Genomic DNA, 14,680 nt, shown 5'->3' with positions numbered 1-14,680 from the left:
ACCATTTAAAGCCAATTTTCTGTACTTGAAAGAGCTTACAGAATACATGCATATCACATGAAAAAATACAAGTTCTATGGAAAAGCAGACAGTACCTCTCCTACAGCCACAACAAACCCATGTATCTTTCCAATTAGCTACAATAAAACAATTTACAAGTCATGCCATTTGAACTTAGATCCACCCCACATTTAGTGGTAAGACAGAGCAAAACTAATAAGCTAACTTACAGGAGACAATGCACGACATTCAACAGAAAATCAAGAAAAAGTAATTCATAGCTAATAAATGAGGACTCAACAGCCCTTACTCTGCATAATCAAAGCTAAAGGCTGTCCTGCCTGAAAAGCATATGGAGCCTCTTAATTTACAAAACTGGCGAGGAGACTTTGGCAACTATCTTGAACAACTTTATCTTACAGTAAAAATTTACACACTAAGTGTAATGGATACTTTTTGTCTGAAAGGCAGAATAACAAAAACACACTGCAAATGTTAGTAAAATTTTCTAAGGGGCATTTCACCCAAAAAAAACTTGGTAATCTGAAATTGCACTTGAACACAAACAGTGCAAAGTTCAGTAGAATTCAAAGTTCAATAAATATTTTCATATTCAAATCAATGAAACAACCTAGTCTTAATTCTAGATATCTTTGAAAGTTTTTTTTTTTTTTCATACTATTCGCTATTTCCCGCGATAGCGAGGTAGCGTTAAGAACAGAGGACTGGGCCTTTGAGGGAATATCCTCACCTGGACCTCTTCTCTGTTCCTTCTTTTGGAAAAAAAAAAAAAAAAAAAAAAAAAAAAAAACGAGAGGGGAGGATTTCCAGCCCCCCACTCCCTTCCCTTTTAGTCGCCTTCTACGACACGCAGGGAATACGTGGGAAGTATTCTTTCTCCCCTATCCCCAGGGATAAAAGAGTTGGGGGATTGAAAGAGTTAGCTGTATAAATTGGACTGTATTCTACATCATGACACACGATTACTGCTCTCTCTCTCCCACCTGAAGTTTAGCTACAAGAAATGAAGATGATCATTTCATGATCATCAAGAGTAACTATAGTTGCAGCAGATAATGACCAAAGAATTATATCAGAGTTGCAAAAGACTCCTAATAATTAAGTAAGAGGAAGTTAAACATTTCAAAAAACGGAAATTAAGTACACCTTTCTCGTACTTCAAGGGAAATGCATCATTTGGTCAGAATTTATGTTCAATGGAAATTATAAAGACCAATACATTGCAAACAGTACAGTAATGCTTGTTTCATCTCTGCGAATATACAGAAAAGTGGCTAAAAAACAAATTACAGCATTTCTGATAATTGTTATTCACTGCAAACTATGTTCTAAAAACATAACCAAACTAACTACAAGTTACGAATTAAAAAAAGTCAGTGGCATTCACCAAAGCTCACAATAATTTTCACTCATTAAAAAAAACATTCCAAATTCATTTAATAGAGCAACTGAAATTCAGGAACTGAAAACCATCAAAAGACACAAAAAAACAAAGACCTTTCAAGAACATAACGCAAAGTAACTGAAATTCAGGAACTGAACACTATCGAAGACACTCATCAATATCAAAAACATAAAAAGAACTTCTACCTTTTAATTCCACATACTAATAACAGAATCCACATGTGCGAACTTTAAATTTCTTTTGTGGCTAACAATGCCCTGGGGACTAACAAGGACACTTATTCATGTTTAAAGCACAAACAGACCCTCTGCCATTCAATCAAAGAATCTGCAAGTGCAATTTCAAATATTTTGTTGATGCTAATGTCAATGGTAACAGAGTGAAATAAGTATATTCCGATGCCTCTACAGCAAATGCAACTAGATAAGAACAATAATGCAAAGTGGATCAACTAAGTGATTATATCACTAAGATGAAAATTTTCCCGATTCAAAGCTAGTGTGCAACACTCAAATCTTCCTCAATTCATATTGCTAATGTCTTCTACAGTCGCATATTTTCTGCACCTGGTGAACTTGGACTGATCTGGTATTTTCTAAAGCCACCCATCAAGTTTCCTTTTGAGAGTTTTGGAATTCTCTACCCAGATTTCTGACCAAATTCAGAAACACAATCTAATAGAGTCTCACCATCTTCCTTAATGAGCATTCACATTTCTTTGCAAAATATTTCCGAGATCCTGAGGAATACTTACAGATTTCCTTCTTCCTTTATATTCAATTTCACTGTAACCCTCTATGTGTTGCCCCACACAGATTATATCATTCTCTTCTTTCTATCTTAGACTAATGAGGTCCCTTGCTTGCAGTGGTGTTACCAACAGCAGTTTTGAATATCCACACTAAGACAGTGTATGCCATTTTACCAATGATGGCACAGAGGTCCGAGTATCTGTAGTACTTTTTCAACCCATCCAGCGAGTACTACAGCAACTGAGGGCTACTTCTAGTCAAGCATGGTGGGATCCAGCAGTGGAGGCATGAAGACACACACAACAATGCACAAGTCAGATAACCTGACACCCAAATATCATCGCCTGCACTCTGTCTGCATTGTTCTATCTCACTGTGACACTAAGTGAGGGACTCCATTAGTAATCTCAATGCAGTACAAGCTTTAAATAACTTTTGACATGTTTGCTGCTTTGTGCCTAAGCTTAGATATGGCATCTAAGAATATAGTGATGCATATTGTGCTACCTTGAGGAGGAGAGTGATGTCTTTAGAGCAAAAAGTCAACTCATTTAGTCGCCTTACACACAATGACAGTAGTGTCTGATTGGAGGCATTATGGTGTTAATCTAGTCAACTGAGTGAACCATAAAGAAAGTGAGGCAGTCTTTATGAGGTATAGCCAGCTGGCTGCTTTGTGCAAGTATTGTGGCCTAGCACACTGTGCTAGGCATGATATACTACCATCATTCTAAAGAGTACTATTTCCTTATTGATTTTCTGCACATTTCTGTATTTACTTCTCTGTCTTTTTTAAATTCAATATTTGTTATTTTGAAGCACTCAGGACAGGACTGAAGGCGATTTCCTTTAACCCCCATTTCCCTTGAGCTTAAAGCCTCAACAACTGCAGTTCTGCCAATCAGATGGTCTTCCAAGAACATAATCCTGCTGCTGGCAAGTGATCTCTGTATAAAGATTCAGTTCTATTAATTTTTCTTGGCAGGTCAAGTGTTCCATGACCTCAATTCTACATGCATGTAAGGTAGGGTACTTACTAACACAGAGACAGTAAAGGTAGCGAATGAGGCCTCCTCTTCGTCTTTTACTGGTGCTGCCTCACACCATGGCATTATCTTTTCAACTAGTCCACTGGATTTAAGTTCTCCTTTGTGGTTTGTAATGTGTCGTTTTTACACTTATCAATCATTTTATGGTACATCAATATTTTCCATCTAATTCAATGAATTTCCTTATATGCCAATTTGTAAGTTATATCAAAAGTCCTTCAGATGTTCTCTTTGTAGGCTTCTGATCCCACCATTTGATAATGCTCATGCTATCTGCAGAAAATCAGACTTTACTTTCTCTTATTTCAATGTCCATGTCTGATATCATTCTGAGTAATGAAGCTAGTGCTGTTCCTCGTGGCACATCCAAAAAAAACCTATCAGATATGGTCCCATTTGCTACTATCATGAATTTCCTTTGAATGTGAAACTCCTTTATAATGTTCTGCAGAGGAAAGGTCAGATATTAGACTGTGAATATTGCTGAACCAAAGTGAAAGTGCCAGGTCTGGAGCTGTGACCAGAAAACTGGAGGAGGTCCCAGTCACCTGATGTTAGTCAAAGGGACATGGGACCCAACCATACCAACTCAACCACTGTGCTTTTCTCATTTAACACGACAGAAACGGAAACAATCTGTGCAGTCATGTTATTAGTAATGGGGTAAAAAAAAAAAAAAAAAAAAAAAAAAAAAAAAAAAAAAAAAAAAAAGGAAGGTTATGCATCACGAGTTGTTAACTGTTACATTAGAGATGGAGAGAATTGGAGTTTTCAGAGTGAATGCCAGCTGCTTTCTCTTGTACATCTTAGTCCTTCCTGATAGTGCCCCCTTACACTTATATCTCTTTTGGTAACAACTTAACTTCGTCATTCCATCACTTAATACCCTTTTTCATGTGCCCAGATCCCATGACACACACTTCTCCCACGTCACCACTGCATGTTTATATACCTCCCATTCCTCACCCACTCCTCTAGTTTCATTTATACTCACCCTTTGCCATTCTACAAGCAAACTCTTTTGCTATCTCTTCACATAAGCCTCTTTTTCAAGGTCACTCACTTTCACCATCCTCTTCAAGCCTATACTATTTCCTCCTTTTATGAAATCTTTACAAACCATAACCCTTGCTCAACAAAGTAATAACAAGAAATTACACAAGCTGTCCCTCCTATTATGTTCAGATCCATGAGTCCTTTTTTACTCATCTATAATAATCCATTAATACCTACTTACCATCTTTCCTGATAACCCATGTGCACTTATGAAGGAATCTTTTCTTTGTAAACATTATACACATTTTTCTTCATAAAGAACAAGCATGTTTCAGAACAAAGATAAGGATTCATGAAAGACATGAGAAACTTCCTGGGTCTGTGGTTTCAAGGCAAGAAAGATGTAATTATTCATGCAGCACATCTGGCATGATAAGAGTTATACTGATGCTACTTGCAACAGTTTATCCAATTCTCAAAATCTAGTTCACAACCTAACGCTTGAATCAATCCTTTCTAAAAAGACCCCTAATAGTCACAGCATTTTCAATAATTCTATATCATTCAAATATTCATACTACATCTTGTCTCATATAACATATCATTATTCATGCAGTTCAAGTGGCACATCAAAAGCTTTACTGCTGCTACTTATGAGTAACACTTAATAAAAATATTATTGTTATTATTTTGCTTTGTTGCTGTCTCCCGCGTTTGTGATGTAGCGCAAGGAAACAGACCAAAGAAATGGCCCAACCCACCCCCATACACAATGTATACACACACACGTCCACACACGCAAATATACATACCTATACATCTCAATGTACACATATATATACATACACTGACACATACATATATACCCATGCACACAATTCACAATGTCTGCCCCCATTCACTCCCATCGCCACCTTGCCACACATGGAATACCTTCCCCCTCCCCCCTCATGTGTGCAAGGTAGCACTAGGAAAAGACAACAAAGGCCCCATTCATTCACACTCAGTCTCTAGCTGCCACGCAATAATGCCCGAAACCTCGGCTCTCTTTCCACATCCAGGCCCCACACAACTTTCCATGGTTTACCCCAGACGCTTCACATGCCTTGATTCAATCCACTGACATCACATCAACCCCGGTATACCACATCTCTCCATTTCACTCTATTCCTTGCCCTCCTTTCACCTTCCTGCATGTTCAGGCCCCGATTACACAAAATCTTTTTCACTCCATCTTTCCATCTCCAATTCGGTCTCCCACTTCTCCTTGTTCCCTCCACCTCCAACACATATATCCTCTTGGTCAATCTTTCCTCACTCATTCTCTCCATGTGCCCAAACCATTTCAAAACACCCTCTTCTGATCTTTCAACCACGCTCTTTTTATTTCCACATATCTCTCTTACCCTTACATTACTTACTCGATCAAACCACCTCACACCACACATTGTCCTCAAACATCTCATTTCCAGCACATCCATCCTCCTGCGCACAACTCTATCCATAGCCCACGCCTCGCAACCATACAACATTGTTGGAACCACTATTCCTTCAAACATACCCATTTTTCCTTTCCGAGATAATGTTCTCGACTTCCACACATTCTTCAAGGCTCCTAGGATTTTCACCCCCTCCCCCACCCTATGATTCACTTCCGCTTCCATGGTTCCATCCGCTGCCAGATCCACTCCCAGATATCTAACACACTTTACTTCCTCCAGTTTTTCTCCATTCAAACTTACCTCCCAATTGACTTGACCCTCAACCCTACTCTACCTAATAACCTTGCTCTTATTCACATTCACTCTTAACTTTCTTCTTTCACACACTTTACCAGATTCGGTCACCAGCTTCTGCAGTTTCTCACATGAATCAGCCACCACGTATACATATATACATACACACACAGACATATACATATACACATATATATAATTCATACTGTCTGCCTTTATTCATTCCCATTCATATATCAGATCAAAAATTCTTAAAGACTGTTGAATGTGATAGATGACCGGGTGGTAAATGTGGGTTATTTGAACACACAGCTCACATTCTGAATCCAGACCAAATGCTAACAGGGGAAAACATTTTGTAACATTTTGACATAAAAGGTTGATATACTATCAACAACAAACTGAAATTAAATAAAATGCCAGATCCTGATAAATTCTAAGGACAAAGAAAGAAGCAACAAATGAGGTAGATAAGCCCTTGACTGCTATTTCTGGCAAGTCACTCACAACAGAGAAAGTTACATTGGATTGGAATTTTCCAAAGTCACTACCTAAAAATTATCATCCAATCTGCTTACCGTCTGTAGCTGGTAAACCTGTGGAATCCATCATTCAGCATAAAACTGTAAACCACTAATAGGATCACCACTTTATAAACAATTCTCAGCAAGGTTTTCAACAAAACTGCTCATGTCTGACAAACTTGCTTTATTTATTTTGTGATATAAAAGAAGTAAATAACTGCCAGAGAATGAATGTGAGTGGATTCAGCTTTTTACTGTGTTCCTGGCATTACCTTGCTAACATTAAATATGGCTATCAAGCATGAAGAAAAAATTATATAATCAACTTGTTGCCTGTGCCATCTCGGCTAAAAAAAAAAAATGTAAGATGCAGTGCACCAGCTGATATCTATTCCATGTATGATGCAGCATAGCAGCTGATATCTATTACATGTATGATGCAGTATAGCAGCTGACATCATCTAGTCAGACTTTCAAAAAGCATCCAATAAAGTTCCACATCAAAAATTACTGAAAGTAAGTCACATGGTACAGGAGCTGACATCATCTAGTCAGACTTTCAAAAAGCATCCAATAAAGTTCCACATTAAAAATTACTGAAAGTAAGTCACATGGTACAGGAGGGGCTGTACTTTGGTGGCTAGGTTATTGCTTGATTGGTCATAAACATTTTTTTTTTTTTTTTTTTTTTTTTATACTTTGTCGCTGTCTCCCGCGTTTGCGAGGTAGCGCAAGGAAACAGACGAAAGAAATGGCCCAACCCCCCCCCATACACATGTATATACATACGTCCACACACGCAAATATACATACCTACACAGCTTTCCATGGTTTACCCCAGACGCTTCACATGCCTTGATTCAATCCACTGACAGCACGTCAACCCCGGTATACCACATCGCTCCAATTCACTCTATTCCTTGCCCTCCTTTCACCCTCCTGCATGTTCAGGCCCCGATCACACAAAATCTTTTTCACTCCATCTTTCCACCTCCAATTTGGTCTCCCTCTTCTCCTCGTTCCCTCCACCTCCGACACATATATCCTCTTGGTCAATCTTTCCTCACTCATTCTCTCCATGTGCCCAAACCACTTCAAAACACCCTCTTCTGCTCTCTCAACCACGCTCTTTTTATTTCCACACATCTCTCTTACCCTTACGTTACTCACTCGATCAAACCACCTCACACCACACATTGTCCTCAAACATCTCATTTCCAGCACATCCATCCTCCTGCGCACAACTCTATCCATAGCCCACGCCTCGCAACCATACAACATTGTTGGAACCACTATTCCTTCAAACATACCCATTTTTGCTTTCTGAGATAATGTTCTCGACTTCCACACATTCTTCAAGGCCCCCAGAATTTTCGCCCCCTCCCCCACCCTATGATCCACTTCCGCTTCCATGGTTCCATCCGCTACCAGATCCACTCCCAGATATCTAAAACACTTCACTTCCTCCAGTTTTTCTCCATTCAAACTCACCTCCCAATTGACTTGACCCTCAACCCTACTGTACCTAATAACCTTGCTCTTATTCACATTTACTCATAAACATAAAGTTGTTAATAATGCCCAAACCTCAAAATGGTTAGACATGACAATTAGCTGAGGGACCAGTTCTTTCAAACACATGTAAAAGGTATTCATAAAGGACTGCATTATAACATGTTAAAATTCACAGATGATACTAATCTGGAAAACAGATCTACAACAGAATGGAATGTCAGCAGCTTCAAATTGACATACACAAATCGTTGGACCATCATAAAAGTGACAAACAAATTTTCACGTCACTACAGAGTTTTACTTATGAATTGCATCAAGCTATAAAAGATAAAGTTAAGAAAAAGTCTTAGGCATAATAATCTCATGTAATCAACAGTAAAATAAGCACAGTACAGAAGCAGCAAAATAGGTGAAAAAATTGAAATCATACACAGGGCTTTTAAATTTAATATCTATATTCATTTATTTTATTATACTTTGTCGCTGTCCCCCGCGTTAGCGAGGTAGCGCAAGGAAACAGACGAAAGAATAGCCCAACCCACCCACATACACATGTATATACATACACATCCATAAACGCACATATACATACCTATACATTTCAACGTATACATATATAAACATACACAGACATATACATATATACACCCTTATGTATGCCAAAACTTTCACTCAATTCTCCATCCACTGTTAAGCATGTATTTGCTCCTCTATAGAAGGCGTTCACACCATCCAACAGCTGTCCCCCTACTCCATACATCCTTAACACATCCAATGATATATTGTACTCAACTCTGTCAGGTGCCTTCTCCAGATCCATAAATGCTACATACAAATCCATTTGCTTTTCTAAGTATTTCTCACATACATTTTTCAAAGCAAACACCTCATCCACACATCATCTACCACTTCTGAAACCACACTGCTCTTCCTCAATCTGATGCTCTGTACATGCCTTCACCCTCCTAACAACCCCATCCATAAACAAATTAAACAACCATGGAGACATCACACACCCCTGCCGCAAACCTACATTCACTGAGAACCAATCACTTTCCTCTCTTCCTACACGTACACATGCCTTACATCCTCGATAAAAACTTTTCACCGCTTCTAACAACTTGCCTCCCACACCATATATTCTTAATACCTTCCACAGAGCATCTCTATCAACTCTATCATATGCCTTCTCCAGATCCATAAATGCTACATACAAATCCATTTGCTTTTCTAAGTATTTCTCACATACATTTTTCAAAGCAAACACCTCATCCACACATCATCTACCACTTCTGAAACCACACTGCTCTTCCTCAATCTGATGCTCTGTACATGCCTTCACCCTCCTAACCAATACCCTCCCATATAATTTACCAGGAATACTCAACAAACTTATACCTCTGTAATTTGAGCACTCACTCTTATCCCCTTTGCCTTTGTACAATGGCACTATGCACGCATTCCGCCAATCCTCAGCACCTCACCATGAGTCATACATACATTAAATAATCTTACCAACCAGTCAACAATAGTCACCCCCTTTTTTAATAAATTCCACTGCAATACCATCCAAACCTGCTGCCTTGCCGGCTTTCATCTTCCGCAAAGCTTTTACTACCTCTTCTCTGTTTACCAAATCATTCTCCTGAACCTCTCACTTTGCACATCACCTCGACCAAAACACCCTATATCTGCCACTCTATCATCCAACACATTTAACAAACCTTCAAAATACTCACTCCATCTCATTCTCACATCGCCACTACTTGTTATCACCTCCCCATTTGCCCCCTTCACTGATGTTCCCTTGTCTTGCGCACTTTATTTACCTCCTTCCAAAACATCTTTTTATTCTCCCTAAAATTTAATGACACTTTCTCACCCCAACTCTCATTTGCCTCTTGCACCTTTCTCTTGACCTCCTGCCTCTTTCTTTTATACATCTCCCAGTCATTTGCATTATTTCCCTGCAAAAATCATTAAATGCCTCTCTCTTCTCTTTCACTGATAAGAGCTGCAACTGGAAATAATTCCCTGAGATGCTGGAATGAATATTGATTTTTCATCACATACTGGCCCTCAGCAAATGGCCTAAGACAATGACCTCTCCCTCCACACAATCCTCAAGATCTCAGCAACCTATCCCACCATGCAACTCACTTCAGCCTCCATTGTTCCACCTGATGCCAGGTCCACTCCCATGTATAAGAAGCACTTAACTTACTCCAAGCAGGTTCTCCCCTTTCAGACTTACTGTCAAACCATCCATACATCCATCCTTTAACATAACCTCTCAAACTCCATCACCAGCTTCTGCAGTTTCTCACATGAATCAGCCACCAGCGCTGTATCATCAGCGAACAACAACTGACTCACTTCCCAAGCTCTCTCATCCCCAACAGACTTCATACTTGCCCCTCTTTCCAAAACTCTTGCATTCACCTCCCTAACAACCCCATCCATAAACAAATTAAACAACCATAGAGAATATCATGCACCCCTGCCACAAGCCAACATTCACTGAAAACCAATCACTTTCCTCTCTTCCTACACGTACACATGCCTTACATCCTCGATAAAAACTTTTCACCGCTTCTAACAACTTGCCTCCCACACCATATATTCTTAATACCTTCCACAGAGCATCTCTATCAACTCTATCATATGCCTTCTCCAGATCCATAAATGCTACATACAAATCCATTTGCTTTTCTAAGTATTTCTCACATACATTTTTCAAAGCAAACACCTCATCCACACATCATCTACCACTTCTGAAACCACACTGCTCTTCCTCAATCTGATGCTCTGTACATGCCTTCACCCTCCTAACCAATACCCTCCCATATAATTTACCAGGAATACTCAACAAACTTATACCTCTGTAATTTGAGCACTCACTCTTATCCCCTTTGCCTTTGTACAATGGCACTATGCACGCATTCCGCCAATCCTCAGCACCTCACCATGAGTCATACATACATTAAATAATCTTACCAACCAGTCAACAATAGTCACCCCCTTTTTTAATAAATTCCACTGCAATACCATCCAAACCTGCTGCCTTGCCGGCTTTCATCTTCCGCAAAGCTTTTACTACCTCTTCTCTGTTTACCAAATCATTCTCCTGAACCTCTCACTTTGCACATCACCTCGACCAAAACACCCTATATCTGCCACTCTATCATCAAACACATTCAACAAACCTTCAAAATACTCACTCCATCTTTCCACCTCCAATTTGGTCTCCCTCTTCTCCTCGTTCCCTCCACCTCCGACACATATATCCTCTTGGTCAATCTCTCCTCACTCATTCTCTCCATGTGCCCAAACCATTTCAAAACCCCCTCTTCTGCTCTCTCAACCACGCTCTTTTTATTTCCACACATCTCTCTTACTCTTACGTTACTTACTCGATCAAACCACCTCACACCACACATTGTCCTCAAACATCTCATTTCCAGCACATCCATCCTCCTGCGCACATCTCTATCCATAGCCCACGCCTCGCAACCATACAACATTGTTGGAACCACTATTCCCTCAAACATACCCATTTTTGCTTTCCGAGATAATGTTCTCGACTTCCACACATTTTTCAAGGCTCCCAAAATTTTCGCCCCCTCCCCCACCCTATGATCCACTTCCGCTTCCATGGTTCCATCCGCTGACAGATCCACTCCCAGATATCTAAAACACTTCACTTCCTCCAGTTTTTCTCCATTCAAACTCACCTCCCAATTGACTTGACCCACACCCCTACTGTACCTAATAACCTTGCTCTTATTCACATTTACTCTCAGCTTTCTTCTTCCACACACTTTACCAAACTCAGTCACCAGCTTCTGCAGTTTCTCACATGAATCAGCCACCAGCGCTGTATCATCAGCGAACAACAACTGACTCACTTCCCAAGCTCTCTCATCCCCAACAGACTTCATACTTGCCCCTCTTTCCAGGACTCTTGCATTTACCTCCCTTACAACCCCATCCATAAACAAATTAAACAACCATGGAGACATCACACACCCCTGGCGCAAACCTACATTCACTGAGAACCAATCACTTTCCTCTCTTCCTACACGTACACATGCCTTACATCCTCGATAAAAACTTTTCACTGCTTCTAACAACTTGCCTCCCACACCATATATTCTTAATACCTTCCACAGAGCATCTCTATCAACTCTATCATATGCCTTCTCCAGATCCATAAATGCTACATACAAATCCATTTGCTTTTCTAAGTATTTCTCACATACATTCTTCAAAGCAAACACCTGATCCACACATCCTCTACCACTTCTGAAACCGCACTGCTCTTCCCCAATCTGATGCTCTGTACATGCCTTCACCCTCTCAATCAATACCCTCCCATATAATTTACCAGGAATACTCAACAAACTTATACCTCTGTAATTTGAGCACTCACTCTTATCCCCTTTGCCTTTGTACAATGGCACTATGCACGCATTCCGCCAATCCTCAGGCACCTCACCATGAGTCATACATACATTAAATAACCTTACCAACCAGTCAACAATACAGTCACCCCCTTTCTTAATAAATTCCACTGCGATACCATCCAAACCTGCTGCCTTGCCGGCTTTCATCTTCCGCAAAGCTTTTACTACCTCTTCTCTGTTTACCAAATCATTTTCATATATATATATATATATATATATATATTTTTCTTTTTTTTGCTTTGTTGCTGTCTCTCGCGTTTGCGAGGTAGCGCAAGGAAACAGACGAAAGAAATGGCCCAACCCACCCCCATACACATGTATATACATACGTCCACACACGCAAATATACATACCTACACAGCTTTCCATGGTTTACCCCAGACGCTTCACATGCCTTGATTCAATCCACTGACAGCACGTCAATCCCGGTATACCACATCGCTCCAATTCACTCTATTCCTTGCCCTCCTTTCACCCTCCTGCATGTTCAGGCCCCGATCACACAAAATCTTTTTCACTCCATCTTTCCACCTCCAATTTGGTCTCCCTCTTCTCCTCGTTCCCTCCACCTCCGACACATATATCCTCTTGGTCAATCTTTCCTCACTCATTCTCTCCATGTGCCCAAACCATTTCAAAACACCCTCTTCTGCTCTCTCAACCACGCTCTTTTTATTTCCACACATCTCTCTTACCCTTACGTTACTTACTCGATCAAACCACCTCACACCACACATTGTCCTCAAACATCTCATTTCCAGCACATCCATCCTCCTGCGCACAACTCTATCCATAGCCCACGCCTCGCAACCATACAACATTGTTGGAACCACTATTCCTTCAAACATACCCATTTTTGCTTTCCGAGATAATGTTCTCGACTTCCACACATTCTTCAAGGCCCCCAGAATTTTCGCCCCCTCCCCCACCCTATGATCCACTTCCGCTTCCATGGTTCCATCCGCTGCCAGATCCACTCCCAGATATCTAAAACACTTCACTTCCTCCAGTTTTTCTCCATTCAAACTCACCTCCCAATTGACTTGACCCTCAACCCTACTGTACCTAATAACCTTGCTCTTATTCACATTTACTCTTAACTTTCTTCTTTCACACACTTTACCAAACTCAGTCACCAGCTTCTGCAGTTTCTCACATGAATCAGCCACCAGCGCTGTATCATCAGCGAACAACAACTGACTCACTTCCCAAGCTCTCTCATCCCCAACAGACTTCATACTTGCCCCTCTTTCCAAAACTCTTGCATTCACCTCCCTAACAACCCCATCCATAAACAAATTAAACAACCATGGAGACATCACACACCCCTGCCGCAAACCTACATTCACTGAGAACCAATCACTTTCCTCTCTTCCTACACGTATACATGCCTTACATCCTCGATAAAAACTTTTCACCGCTTCTAACAACTTGCCTCCCACACCATATATTCTTAATACCTTCCACAGAGCATCTCTATCAACTCTATCATATGCCTTCTCCAGATCCATAAATGCTACATACAAATCCATTTTATATATACATATAACATACAAACCTCCAACAGCCAGGATCGAACCCGGGACCCCTGTACAAGAGACAGGCATGCTAACCGCTAGGCTATGGGACTGTATAATAGGAAACAACTATTCGAAATACTGAGTACTCGAATACCCATCGTCTCACAATGGTGAGCAACGGGGTCTATAGTTGGTTGTTTCCGAACAGACGCACATAGCCAGCTGATAGCGTTTTACCGAACCTAACTGTACAACGCGGAGGTATATGAATACGAATAAAGTGCATATGAGCGCGCACCTTCATAGAACATACAAACCTCCAACAGCCAGGATCGAACCCGGGACCCCTGTGCAAGAGGCAGGCATGCTAACCGCTAGGCTATGGGATTGTATAATAGGAAACAACTATTCGAAATACTGAGTACTCGAATACCCTTCGTCTCACAATGGTGAGGAACGGGGTCTATACTTGGTTGTTTCCGAACAGAAGCACATAGCCAGCTGAGAGCGTTTTACCGAACCTAACTGTACAACTCTTGCACAGGGGTCCCGGGCTCGACCCCGACAAATACAGACAAATACATATATACACACGTACATAGTTCATACTGTCTGCCCTTATCCATTTCCGTCACCACCCTGCCACACTTGAAATAACAACCACCTTCCCCCGCATGTGCACGAGGTAGCGCTAGG

At 40.6% G+C, this 14,680-nt stretch overlaps 1 protein-coding gene across 5 annotated transcripts in view; it reads right to left on the bottom strand.

Moving 5' to 3' along the window:
• LOC139754995 (uncharacterized) overlaps positions 1–14,680 on the bottom strand; it is a 206,171-nt gene that overhangs the window by 116,826 nt on the left and 74,665 nt on the right. The window lies entirely within an intron of this gene.

Source organism: Panulirus ornatus, chromosome 18, assembly GCF_036320965.1.
Source record: "Panulirus ornatus isolate Po-2019 chromosome 18, ASM3632096v1, whole genome shotgun sequence".
Taxonomy (NCBI): domain Eukaryota; kingdom Metazoa; phylum Arthropoda; class Malacostraca; order Decapoda; family Palinuridae; genus Panulirus; species Panulirus ornatus.
This window is presented reverse-complemented; position numbering and strand designations above follow the sequence as displayed.